The sequence below is a fragment of the Marmota monax genome, unplaced genomic scaffold (assembly GCF_021218885.2).
Source record: "Marmota monax isolate L192 unplaced genomic scaffold, Marmota_monax_Labrador192_F-V1.1 WCK01_AAM20220418_F8-fsc00362, whole genome shotgun sequence".
NCBI lineage: Eukaryota > Metazoa > Chordata > Mammalia > Rodentia > Sciuridae > Marmota > Marmota monax.
The window spans coordinates 459503-473896 of record NW_026694757.1 but is presented as its reverse complement, the minus strand read 5'-3'; positions in this window follow the sequence as shown (position 1 = coordinate 473896).

The following is a 14394-nucleotide window of genomic DNA, read 5'->3' as shown; positions in this document are numbered from 1 at the left end:
CCTGGCTTCTCAAAGCGTGGCTCAGAGACAGCATCGTCCACCTCACCTGGGCATCTTGGCAACGCAGGTCTCGGGCCCTGCGCCAACATGAATGTGCTGAACAGGGCGTGAATTTTTATCAAGCCTCCTGATGAATCCTGTGCACGTCGATCTCAGATGCACTGACCCACGGTGGGTGCAGCCTGTCCACCCTGTTGGACAGCCTTCCCTCGGCTCTCACTCACCTGCAGGCAGCTCCCTGGGCTCAGGGCTCAGAGCTTTGCTTCTCATGCCTGTAGTAGCGCCTGGGCTGGGAGGAGCCAATGAAAATGTGGCCACTTGGGGTTTCTCTCACCCCCCCCACCTGGCCCAGAGGGGACCTTGGGAGCTGCCTCTATTACACAGGGTACCATAGAAACCACGCCTGCCATGGGCAGGAAGCACCTGCTCCTTCCGTGACCCCTGAGAGCCCAGGGCAGGGGGACACTCCATAACTACAGGTTGACTCCACAGGGATGGTCCTTGGCATCTGCAGCTCAAAGCAGGTAAATGCCTGTGGGTGGCAGTTCCAGGGGGGACTGGCCTCAAGGGGGAGGACTTGGTGTCCCCAGTAAGGGTCATCCTGCCGGGCATCCTGCCACCCAGATCTCTTCCCCAAGTGCAGGCTTGTCAATGCTTTCATGGAAACACTCCTGCTTCTGACTTTATAAAGCCTGTCCCAAGGGTACGTCACCACCAACCAGTGACAACCAGTGACAGAAGGGGGAGGAGCAGCAGAGGGCCTTGTGTGGTCAGGCAGCTGTTTCAGCCCACCAGAGACTCCCTCAAGAGGACAAGGAGCAAAGGCATAAAGAAACTAAAGTGTTAAAAAGTCAAGCGGTCGTCCCAGCCAAGAAAACAGGCAGCAGGTGAGAGGCACCGGACGAGTGGGAGAAGATATCTTCCTACCGCATATCCGATAAGGGGTGAATATCCACAATATATAAAGAGCTTCTGTAACTCAATAGCAACAAAACAAATAAGTTAAAAGCAGGCAAAAGACTTGAACAGACATTTCCCCAAAGAAGACAGACAACTGGGCAACGGCTTTGTGAAAAGGTGTTCAGGATCATTGACCAGCAGGACACGCAAACCAAAACTGCCGCGGGCTACCGCCTCCCGGCTGATGGAGTCACAGTCATTCAACAATAGCCATAGGGAGGCTGCTGGGGACGGGGAGAATGTAGCAGACTGGGCCCTGTTGGTGGGGACATAAGATGACACAGCCACTTACGGAAAGCTGTCTGGGGTTCCTCAAAGAATTAAAAGTAGAACTACTGCATAGTCCAGAGAGCTCACCTCCATTATTCATCCAGAACTGGAATCGGGATCTCTGTGCTCCTGTTTCCCCTGTGCAGGGTTCACACAGCCCCGAGGCAGGAGCCACCTCAACATTCACTGCTGGATGGAGGGTAAGTGAACGTTTCATCATGTGGATGGAGTATTATTCACCCTTAAAAAAAGAAAACCCTGCCATACGGGACCACAGGGGTGAGGACTTTAAGGTAAGTGAAATAATTCAGTGGCAGAGGGGAAACGTTGCCTGCTCTGCTGTGTGAGGCAGCTCATGTGGTCAGACTCACAGAAGCAGAGAGCAGAGGGCAGTTGCCAGGGATTAAAAAACAGGGAGCTGCTGTTTAGAGTGTGAAAAGCATCGGTTAAGAAAGATGAAGAAGTTTTAGAGCTCTGCCATGCAGCCAGTCTTTAAAAATTCCTCTGCAGAGCTGGGCGCATGGCACACGCCTATGGTCCCAGCGGCTCAGGAGGCTGAGGCAGGAGGATCGAGAGTTCAAAGCCAGCCTCAGAGACTTAGTGAGACCCTGTCTCTAAATAAAATATTTTTAAAAGGGCTGGGGATGTGGCTCAGTGGTTGAGCACCCCTGGGTTCAATCCCTGGTACCAAAAAATAAATAAATAAATTCTAACCCCCATGCGATGGTGTCAGGGTGGGGCCTTGGGGAGGTGGTTAGAGCAGACCTGACCCACTGACCCACTGACCCACTGTGTGCTCCGCCCTTGAGACCTGGATCAGTGTCCTTATGGAAAACCCTGAGGGACCTTGCTCTCCCCTTCTGCCCCATGAAGGCCCAGAGGGAACCTTCAGAAGGAATCTGCCTGCCACTTGACCTCGGATCAGTTACCCTACGGTGTTGGTCACGGCAGCCCCAAGGGACTCAGGCAGTGACCACGGGGTTGGACAGGGCTAACTGTGGTCGCCGTGGGAGGTGCCATGGGAGGAAGCGGGTGAAGGGCTCACAGGGCTCAGGAAGGCCAAGCTGCTTGGTGGGGCCCGTGGCCCAGGCTGCGGGAACTGTCTTTTGTGTCACATGATCTTTAGGTCGTCCCTGTCCTCCACCCTCCAGATGCGGGGAAGCCTTCCCCACCCAGGCCTGACCACCCGGAACCCCCAGGCGGTCGCGTTGGCATTGCTCCTCACAACGAAGCTCTGTCTTTGCCTCATTCTACCAACCTAAAATTATTTCAAAGTAAAGCAGCGTAAACAAAAAACTCAACTGAGGTTGAAGCTTTTGCAAACCAATGATGTCCCACGAGTCCCTGGGGGAGTCACGCCAATCATCAGCACTTTGTGGACACACAGGTCTGCCTACTGCTGCTCCTCGGGCCCCGCGCATCTGACTCTGACCCATCCACACCCACCGCTGGCCAGGCTGAATGGCCTGTCCTCTGCCCGTCTGCTGTAGGCAGTTGGACCCTAAGACATGAACCAATTTCAAATGTGAGGTTCAAGAGCCAGGCACAGCGGCACGTGCTTGTGGTTCCAGCAACGTGGGAGGCTGAGGCAGGAGGACCAGTCAAGTCCAGGAGTCCATGGTCAGCCTGGGCAGCTCAGTGAGAGCCTGTCTTTAAAGAATAAACAAATAAAACAAACAACACAAAGCGAGGGTCAAGCTAGGTGCCGCGGTGCACTCCTGTCATCCCAGCAACCTGGGAGGCTAAGGCAATGGGATGGCGAGTTTGAGGCCAGTCTGGGCAACCTAGCAGGACCCCATCTCAAAATAAATTCAAAAGAGCTGGAGACATAGCTCAGTGGAGAGCAACCCTGAGTTCAATCCCCAGGACTGCAAAAAAGAAGAAGTGAAGGGCCGAGGTGCACGAGGACTGTCCTCCACCAGTTCTGGTCCTCCCTGGTGAGGTGCAGCTGTGGCTCTCATAATGTGAGAACAACAACGCTTAATCAAAGCTTAATCCCTTTGCCTTTTAAAGCTCATTGTTAGGTCCCTAGCCTTCTAGGTACAAAAGGACCCTGGGGCCAGAGTGGACTTGCATTCGAATCTGACATAATCGGAACCTTCTATTAGCAACCCACTAGCACAGCAGCAGAGAGATCCTTATATAGAGATCCGCGCGCACTTCTAAGACTGACTGTTTTGTCAAAGTACCTAATTAAACAGATCGGGGCCTGACCATCCACTGGAATACGGCATGCCCACTAAAACCAAAACTGAACTCGAGGTCCATCTGAATGAAGGTGTCCAAGGTTTATTACAGAGCGGAAAAGAACAAGTGTGGAGATTGTGAACATGGTGTGGCCCTCAGTGTGCAAAAACTGGCCAAATAGAAGACACACATGTTAGCTGTGTGTGCACGATCTCCAGCACGGTCAGGAGCCTGCCAGTCAGGGCGGCCTGAGAAGCAAGACAGAGCCGCAGGGTTGCAGGAGGCAGGGTCTCTTACTGCATGTTAGGGTCTGTAAACAAGTCAGGATGGCGCCTCGCATTTTGCCAGAGGGAGTGGTTTGTGAAGTAAAGCCAGAGAGCCATTAAGTGTGGAGATTCTTTATTGGTTGACTGCTGTAACTAGTTTATGTTAATTAAGATAAGCTGTGTGTAATTATGTATATATACCCCTCCTGTCCTGCAATAAACGGCTTCCACTCCTGCTGTATCAATGTACACAAGTTGTTAGTCACCCCCCGGTTATTTTGCTGCAGCCAGACTGCGGCAGATGGTGGCCCGTACCGGGAGCCCCGGGACACTCGGGGGTAAGTGACCAAAAAAAAAGCTGCCCGTCCATAGATAGGACGGGAGCAAATCTGCTCGTCCCTAGGCAGATAGGGCGAGAGGAAAAATGACCATTTCGAGAAAATGGAGAAGATCGATACAGTATGTTTGTGTCTTGTTTTGTCTTGAAATGTTGTATTGTCTTTGTGATGAGAATATGGAAGGGGCGTTAAGTAAATTACTAAGGGAAGGAGGCACCCCAGTGGAGCCAGGAATAGTTAGGGCATGTGTTGATGGAAGCCCAGGAACTCTAGTCAGAAAGAAGAAAGTTCAGAGGAGGAAGGATTATCAGGAAAAAAGTTGCAGCAAAAGGCTATTACTGAATACTTTTCGTTACCGGAGGGTGCGTGAATCGGCGCAGCAGCTGCCACGTGTGCGAGCCGGTCATGGTGCAGCAAGGACTTTCCAAGCAGTGGCAGCCGGCTCTTCCCCGCCCCCCACCCGGGGAGTGGGAGAGCCCAAATCCAAACCTGACCCGGAGGCACAGTCTCGCAGGCTCTTGCTCCCTGTGCCCAGAAGCAGTTTGAGTCCGGGACACTCCCCAGGGCCATCTGGGGCTGCTCAGGACGCTACAGCAAGCAGAAGACATTACGGTGTCCCTGATGTTTGGTCATTTTCAATGGCAATAACTAAGCTACAATGGTTCTCCCACACCTGGAAGCTAATGAATAATGAGAGCCATTAAGGCTTATTTCAAATGTAAAAAACCTTGAGATAATGTACTAAATTGTTCAGAAGGTTGTTTTCTTAGTGCCTGCTGGAATACTACAGGATTTTCTTTAGCCAGCATTGCCGGAGTTCCTGCCAGTGCCATTGAGGACGAGGGTGGAAGAATTTCCAGTGTTGCTGAAAACCGGACGAAACTTCGGCTGAGAACCGGACAAGACTTCGGATCAAGCTAGCTGCCTGCAGAACTTACCTGGACTGTGATTTACCTGGACTGTGAGTTAATCTATTGAGACACTGCTTTACCTGAACTGAGACAACAAACTGTAATCATCTACAACAAATTGTAACTCGGTATCTTTGCTAACGGTGTCATTGCTGGTATAATTTTTCCAAGGGCTTCTTGCATGGAGCCATCAATTGGCTTGGTATTGTGGCATTTTGTATTCTCCCCTTCTGTTGTAGCAAATTATTTATGGTGTTTGTGTAAAAACCACTATGGTCGTTATTTAAATTAAACAAAAGGGGGAAATGTTAGGGTCTGTAAACAAGTCAAGATGGTGCCTGGCATTTTGCCAGAGGGAGTGGTTTGTGAAGTAACGCCAGCGAGCCATTAAGTGTGGAGATTCCTTATTGGTTGACTGCTGTATCTAGTTTATGTTAATTAAGATAAGCTGTGTGAACTGTATATATACCCCTCCAGTCCTACAATAAATGGCTCCCACTCCTGCTGTATCAATGTACACAAGTTGTTCGTCACCCCCCAGTTATTTTGCTGCAGCCAGACTGCGGCAACTGCAGACTCAGTGCGCTTCTGGATCTTTCTACTTACACGAACATTACTTTATTTTAAACGACCAATTAAGAATTCAACTTCCAGGTAATGGTGATCAGTATGGTAGTCTCATCACTTATTAGAAATCCGGGGGCCTCCGTTGTTATCTGAACCAGAACTAACTTTCTCAAATGAAATGAGTCCTCCCCAGGAGGTGAACTGGTTTCTTACCAGTGCTCGGTGACCTTCTCTGGCCAGTGGCCTCTTGAAATGCAGACAGGCCAGAAAAATAAATTCCAAATGGACACTTTGAATGAGCAGGATTGGAGGTGTGAATCTCTTCCCTGGGGGGAGCCCCCTGTTTCCCTCCCCCCACCTCACTGCACAGAGGGGCTCACCACACAATGCCCCAAAATGATCCAGTTTGTAAAACCTTTAAGAATCTGATACAATTTTTGAACAGGTAACGTACCTACAGCCCTTAAGTACAACCGTGGTAGCAGGGGTGGGTCCTTGTAGTACAGAACCTCAGCCAGAAACGGGGCTCAGAGGAGTACTGGCTGTTCCTTGGAGGAGTATGGGGGGTCCCAGATCCAGAAGCACCCCACTTTCCATCCACGAGACACATTTCCTCAAAGCTGCAGGACTGAGGGGCCTCTGTGGCACTCGTGGGACCTCCCACCCACCCGAGAGACCTGCTCTCCCCTCGTAGGACCCCCTCCAGGTGGGGAGGGCTATGGCAAACTTCTTAACTGTCGTGCACGGGCGTTGGCAGCAGGACGTCCCTTGTGCCTGCCGCGTCAGAGAGCGCACATCATCCCTCGAGACCTGGGAGTGCCTCTGTATCCCTGGGGACACAGAGAGGGATGATGGCCAAAATGAAAACCATCAAGCCCTCTGACTACTGGGGTGGCCAGCTGAGCACTGAAATTCCTGCTCCCGGGACCCCTCGGTCCTGAGCCAATCCAACAGTCGTCCCCTCCACACTGTTACGAAACACAAGTCCAGCAAAGCATGAGGCCCAGGAGGCTGAGAGGACAGCAGGGAGGACCAGCCTCTAACAAGGGTCCAGGGACCAAGAGGAATCAGCCCCAGTGCCCGTGTGTCCACCCACCCTGCAGCACAAACAGCCCCTGAGGGGAGGCCTCTGCAGCTGGGCCTCCACAGGATCCCCAGGGCCCTCACCAGCCCACAGCCTTGGGGCTGAGGACGGGCAGGTTGGGCAGCGGAGTGTGGGGGCTTTTCCTCTCCCTCTCTAGCTCCTTCTCCAGGGTCATGAGCTGGTGTCAGGGGAGAGCAGGAATCAAGAGTTCCACAGAAGCCACGCCTCACCCTTGGCCTGTGATATTAGCAAGCCTTAGATAGGACTCCTGAAGAGAGACCCTTAGATAAGACTCTCAAGAACCTTCAACAGGTGGACACTCGGCTGCAGGGTCCACAGTTAGGTAGGGCTGGGGAAGCCAGTGCCCATCAGAGCAGTCGGAGGCTCGGACATCCTGCTCAGCCTGGCTCTGTCATCAGGAAGGGGTACAGGCTGTCAGTCATCAGGAAGGAGTACAGGCTGTCAGTCATCAGGCAGGGGTACAGGCTGTCAGTCATCAGGCAGGTACAGGCTGTCAGTCATCAGGCAGGGGTTTAGACTGTCAGTCATCAGGCAAGGGTACAGGCTGTCAATCAGGCAGGGTACAGGCTCTCAGTCATCAGGCAGGGGCACAGGCTGTCAGTCATCAGGCAGGGTATAGGCTGTCAGTCATCAGTCAGGGGTATGGGCTGTCAGTCATCAGGTAGGTATTCAGGCTGTCAGTCATCAGGCAGGTACAGGCTGTCAGTCATCAGACAGGGGTACAGGCTGTCAGTCATCAGGCAGGGTACAGGCTGTCAGTCATCAGGAAGCAGTACGGGCTGTCAGTCATCAGGCAGGTACAGGCTGTCAGTCATCAGGCAGGGGTTTAGACTGTCAGTCATCAGGCAAGGGTACAGGCTGTCAATCAGGCAAGGGTACAGGCTGTCAATCAGGCAGGGTACAGGCTGTCAGTCATCAGGCAGGGGCACAGGCTATCAGTCATCAGGCAGGGTACAGGCTGTCAGTCATCAGGCAAGGGTACAGGCTGTCAATCAGGCAGGGTACAGGCTGTCAGTCATCAGGCAGGGGTACGGGCTGTCAGTCATCAGGTAGGTATTCAGGCTGTCATTCATCAGGCAGGGTACAGGCTGTCAGTCATCAGGAAGCAGTACGGGCTGTCAGTCATCAGGCAGGAGTACGGGCTGTCAGTCATCAGGTAGGGATTCAGGCTGTCAGTCATCAGGCAGGGTACAGGCTATCAGTCATCAGGCAGGGTACAGGCCGTCAGTCATCAGGCAGAGGTACAGGCTGTCAGTCATCAGGCAGGGTACAGGCCGTCAGTCACCAGGCAGGGGTACAGGCTGTCAATCAGGCAGGGTACAGGCTGTCAGTCATCAGGCAGGGGCACAGGCTATCAGTCATCAGGCAGGGTACAGGCTGTCAGTCATCAGGCAGGGGTACAGGCTGTCAGTCATCAGGCAGGGTACAGGCTGTCAATCAGGCAGGGTACAGGCTGTCAGTCATCAGGCAGGGGCACAGGCTATCAGTCATCAGGCAGGGGTACAGGCTGTCAGTCATCAGGCAGGTACAGGCTGTCAGTCATCAGGCAGGGGTTTAGACTGTCAGTCATCAGGCAAGGGTACAGGCTGTCAATCAGGCAAGGGTACAGGCTGTCAGTCATCAGGCAGGGGCACAGGCTATCAGTCATCAGGCAGGGTACAGGCTGTCAGTCATCAGGCAAGGGTACAGGCTGTCAATCAGGCAGGGTACAGGCTGTCAGTCATCAGGCAGGGGTACGGGCTGTCAGTCATCAGGTAGGTATTCAGGCTGTCAGTCATCAGGCAGGGTACAGGCTGTCAGTCATCAGGAAGCAGTACGGGCTGTCAGTCATCAGGCAGGAGTACGGGCTGTCAGTCATCAGGTAGGGATTCAGGCTGTCAGTCATCAGGCAGGGTACAGGCTATCAGTCATCAGGCAGGGTACAGGCCGTCAGTCACCAGGCAGGGGTACAGGCTGTCAATCAGGCAGGGTACAGGCTGTCAGTCATCAGGCAGGGGCACAGGCTATCAGTCATCAGGCAGGGTACAGGCTGTCAGTCATCAGGCAGGGGTACAGGCTGTCAATCAGGCAGGGTACAGGCTGTCAATCAGGCAGGGTACAGGCTGTCAGTCATCAGGCAGGGGCACAGGCTATCAGTCATCAGGCAGGGGTACAGGCTGTCAGTCATCAGGCAGGTACAGGCTGTCAGTCATCAGGCAGGGGTTTAGACTGTCAGTCATCAGGCAAGGGTACAGGCTGTCAATCAGGCAGGGTACAGGCTGTCAGTCATCAGGCAGGGGCACAGGCTATCAGTCATCAGGCAGGGTACAGGCTGTCAGTCATCAGGCAAGGGTACAGGCTGTCAATCAGGCAGGGTACAGGCTGTCAGTCATCAGGCAGGGGCACAGGCTGTCAGTCATCAGGCAGGTACAGGCTGTCAGTCATCAGGCAGGGGTTTAGACTGTCAGTCATCAGGCAGGGTACAGGCTGTCAATCAGGCAGGGTACAGGCTGTCAGTCATCAGGCAGGGGCACAGGCTATCAGTCATCAGGCAGGGGTACAGGCTGTCAGTCATCAGGCAGGTACAGGCTGTCAGTCATCAGGCAGGGGTTTAGACTGTCAGTCATCAGGCAAGGGTACAGGCTGTCAATCAGGCAGGGTACAGGCTGTCAGTCATCAGGCAGGGGCACAGGCTATCAGTCATCAGGCAGGGTACAGGCTGTCAGTCATCAGGCAAGGGTACAGGCTGTCAATCAGGCAGGGTACAGGCTGTCAGTCATCAGGCAGGGGCACAGGCTGTCAGTCATCAGGCAGGGGTACGGGCTGTCAGTCATCAGGTAGGGATTCAGGCTGTCAGTCATCAGGAAGCAGTACGGGCTGTCAGTCATCAGGCAGGAGTACAGGCTGTCAGTCATCAGGTAGGGATTCAGGCTGTCAGTCATCAGGAAGCAGTACGGGCTGTCAGTCATCAGGCAGGAGTACAGGCTGTCAGTCATCAGGTAGGGATTCAGGCTGTCAGTCATCAGGCAGGGTACAGGCTGTCAGTCATCAGGAAGCAGTACGGGCTGTCAGTCATCAGGCAGGGGTACAGGCTGTCAGTCATCAGGCAGGGTACAGGCCGTCAGTCATCAGGCAGGGGTACAGGCTGTCAGTCATCAGGCAGGGTACAGGCTGTCAGTCATCAGGCAGGGGTACGGGCTGTCAGACATCAGGCAGGGGTACGGGCTGTCAGTCATCAGGCAGGGGTTTAGACTGTCAGTCATCAGGCAAGGGTACAGGCTGCCACCAGCAGGGGCATGGCAGGCAGAGATCCCCACTTGGATACAGCAGAGCTGGGTTGGAAAGGGCCAGGACCCTGGGCCCCTCTGGGAAGCACCACCTGCCGCAAGCTCAGAAGCCAGCTCAGCAGTTCTTTCAGGGAAAGAGACTTGGTCTCCGGGGAGTGGTAGAGACACGGTCTCCGGGGAGTGTGGGTGGGTCTTGGGATTTCTTTCTGCAAGCAGGAAAGAATAAAGAGAAAAGAAAAAGGGTGAGGCTGTGGGGCTAGCGGCAAGGTCAAGGCAGAATAACCTGGTGGACACACGGGTTCTGAGTCCTGCTGCTCCTCGGCCGAGACACAGCCTCCACCCCAGGCTGGGGATTTTCAGGACGCCTTTGGCAGGCTCCATGCAACGCAAGAGAAAGGGTCTCCGTGAAAAAGACCTCAAGACTGAAGGGGGAAAGACCAAGGGGGATTTGAGGTCTTGTGACCCTGGCGATTCTGAGAGACCAGGCCTGGGGCAGGGCCTCCCCCAGAGGAGCCACCCTGCCACACCTGGACGTCAGACTGCTGGCCCCCAGCACTATGTGAGGACACATGTCCAGTGTTTAAGCCCCTGGTTTGTGGTGCTTGGACCCACGAGCCCAGAGCAAAGGTAAAGGGTCATGTGAGGAAGACCTGTGTGCAGAGGGCCAGGAGCCCGAGCACTGGCCATTGGTCATTCCGTTTCCTTCTGTCTCCTTCATGATGCTCCCCAGAGGGGCTCCCTGGGTGCCACGCCTACCAACCCCTTCCTGCTAGGTGGGGGACCCTGCCGCAGCCCCACCCTGTTCTTTCCTCCGGCACTTCTGTGGTTTTCCTGGGCCTGGGCTATGGGGGTGATGCTGAAATCCACTTAGAAAGGGGGAAAATGGTCAATGCTGATGACATAAAATCTAGAGTTTGAAGGAGCAGAGACAAGGAAGGATAAGACCAAGTCCCAAGACCTGAGCTGAATTGTCGCCCTTGGGAGGCAAAGGTGGACGAAGGTGATAACTTAGTGTGAGTCTTGTTGGATCAGGAACAAAGAGCCGGGGAGTCAAAGTCACCGGAGATTCTTTCAAAACAAAACTGAACACTACAACCAAGCAAGCCGCTCCCGAGCTGTCCATTAGGACTGCGGGCGCGAGTTCATCCCTAAATCAGTGCCCAGCAGGCTCCTCCCCTGGCCAGGAAGCAGGACAGGGGCCCAGCCCTCCTGCCAATCACTCTGAGAAGAACCAAAGAGAAACACGCAGAACTACGGCCTGAGCCCTCACGACACGCAGCTCCCAGCATCACGAGCCCTGAAAGAAGACCTGCCCCCTCCTGCCATTCACTGTCCCCTTTGGGTTTGGTGCCCTCTGAAACCAACACCCATGGCTACAGGGCCACACTATCCCTCAACAACGGGTCCTCAGTCTCCGAGATCCAGCAGCAGGGCGGAGGCTAAAATGCCTCCCTGGTGACCCCAGCCTGGGCTTTCCTCCCCCGATTCTCAGCTCTCTGTTGCACAAACACTGCGGCTTGTCCTGAGAGGACGTCCTTCCAGAACTGGAAACCGCAGCAGCTAAGGAAGGACACTGGGAGCCGCGGGGCAGTGCAGGCGGAGGTCCCCGCAGATGAGAACAAGCGGGGAGCATGCGTGCAGGACCAGGCTGAGCTCACTGGGCCCACGGCGGGTCCCCAGCCGGCTCCACCAAACTCACAGATTCCCCCCAAATGCTGCCCCTGACTCAGGGAAAGTGCAGCCAAAGTCGTCACCCACAGCAAAGCAGTGAGCTCTAGGGAACAGAGGCCAGAGAGGGCTCAGGAGGACGAGGGGAGAGGGAGCCCAGGAGGACGGACGAGGGGAGAGGGCTTGGCAAACTGAGAACTGAAGGTGACCCAGAGAGAAGCACAGACTCCGCCCAGCTGCAGAGGCAGGTGGGGGCCCAGGAGAGGAGGCCGCCAACCAGGTGACCCTCTAACGCCCTCAGCTCGGTTCTCCAACTGAGCAGATCGTGGAACCCCGTGTACCATAAAACGTTCATGAACAGGCCACTACGCCTGGTGACACAGAATGCAGGCGTTTTGAGCAACGCTGTTGGGCTCCTTGTGCTCACTCCGTGGGGATCTTGCCCGCCTCCCCGGGAGCACGGAGGGCGTCTGGAGAGACTTTGGTCATCATGACAGAGAAGGCGTCCAGTGTGAGGGGACCAAACTCCACAGCACATGAGGCAGCCCCTCCAACAGGAGTCCCCAGGCCCAATGTCAACTGTGCAACAGTTGATGGGGTGGGGGACGGGGGGGATTTGCAATTCTTCTGCAAAAACTACTGAGGTGGCTGATTCGAGTGTTCCCTCCGCAGCAGTGGCCTGGGGATTCCCTGTGGTAGGGACTGTAGAGGTCACAGTGATGGGGGAAGGGAGAAGAGCTGACGGGCCTCAGAGCCCTGGGGCAAGCCCACCTGTCACTGGAGCAGGCTGACGGCCATCATCCTGTTGACTCAAGTTTCCTCTCAGCCGGCTGCAGAGGTGTGGGTCCCCAACAGGGAGAGCAGACACCCCAGCTGAGCGCGCCTTCCCCAGGTGGAGTGGCTACCCTCCCCCTGAGAGGGTCCTCAGTACCCAATGGCTCCAGCTCCTCCAGGTGGCCCTGCAGCGGGCATCGCCATCTCCCTCCTCTGCCGGCCCCCTTCTAGGACACAGCAAAAAACCTCACGCCAACTCCACCTCAGTCCATTTCCTGCACTGCCCACCTTCGAAATGCCACCTGCTGCGGCTCCCCAAGGGGAGGTGACCTTGTCTCACGGTGTTCCTGAATGTCACCACCGAGGACACTGACTTCCGTCCCCATGCCCACGGCTGCCAGGCTTCTCCAGCATTGGCTCCAGCACCAGGCATTAAAGACTGCAGCTCCCCCTGCCCCGGGGGCTCTGGGTCCACCTCCTGTTCAACTCACAGCTACCCTTTCCCTTCCTGAAAGGGACAAGTGGTCCCTTCACAAACAGGGCCCGGCTGCGATACGTCCGCATCATGAAATTCTATGCAGCTGCTTATAAAATTGAGAGGCTGTGTGTGTGTCGAGGACTGTTCATGGAACAGGAGAAGCCCCGATGATGATGTTCACTAAGGAAAAGCGGATGTGGTGTGATCCCAAGTTTGTAAAAACAGAGAACAAAAGAAAAGAAAAAAGAAGATCGTCCTATCTCCATACCGAAAGAGCATAGACGATTTGTTTAGTTCTTGGTGCTTTTCTTTATGTTCTCTATGAATACTTATTTCTTGGATAATATGCAATTGAAAGCTGCTTTAAAAAGGCTCAGAGCAATGATGTTCTTACGAGGGACACCCCACACCTGAAGCCACCAGCCGTCTTCTACCCTACTTGTTACAGAGAACCCACACAAATGGGCCCACAAAGGACATTTTCAGGGGACTTCTTTCTAGTCATGGGGGGAGGGGCAGAAGGGGCACTAGGGAGCCATAGAGTGTTTCATTGTCACTGGGACAGAGATATAAAGAATGGCTTTGATGGCACAAACCTGTCTTGACCACACAGCAGTGGCATGCTTTCAACCAGACGCCTTCTGTCCCACAACCTCTGACACCGACAGAATCTTCCAGAACCCAGCTGGACCTGCAACATGCTCCCCAGACCCAGGAGCCTGTCTTTGGAGCTGAAGCCAGAGCTCAGTGGGTTGGGGGTTGGGACGTGTATGGTTGTCCCAGTTGGTGGGCACCTCTGAAAGCAGCTGCCGGGCTGGGGGGGGTGCCTGCCTTGTGCAAGGAAGACTTCCCGGAGAGAGAGGAAAGAGCTGTGGGGCCACCCCGTGGCAGCCCCACATCTGGCCTGGTCAGCCAGAGGAACCGTGTGCAGTGTCCACCACCTTCCTCACACATCAGAGTGTGCCCGAGGGGCAGGCGGGTGGGACTCACCTGAGGCAGGTGGGAGGTGGAAGATCCATTCCTAGGGGCCTTTCCACCCGCCTCATTCACACCCATTTCTTGAGCACGCACAGGTGTGGAACACTGTGACACCCACACGTGGCCTTTCTGCAGAGCAGCAGTTCTCAGGTGGCAACAGCATGGGCGTCACCGGGGGCTCTGGGTGAAACACCGGCACTAGCCCTCCTCCAGTTTCTGACTCAGTGGGTCTGCAGGGGGCCCCACGGCTGCATTTCTAGCAAGTCCCCAGGCAAGGCTGCCATTGCTGGCCAGGGGACCCCACTTTGAGAATCCTTGAAGAAACAATAAGAAGAGACGCAGTGCCAGGGATGGCAGGACATGGGCGCTGCCCTCTGGACGTGGGGCCGCCTGCCTGGGCTGGTGTGAGCGGAAGGCAAACTGCTCTCCCCGTAAGCTGGTGTCTGGGTGGAGGGAGAGGAGCAGGGTCCGTCCTGCCCTTTGTTTCTCGGGGACCTCTGTGTCCAGGGACAGAGTGGTCTCCCAGCCAGCTCCCAGGAGGCAAGGGACTCATTGGGATTCAGCTGGCTGACAAACACCTGGAGGTTCTGAGATTGTGCTGAGGTCCGCCTTGGGGATTTTGCCTG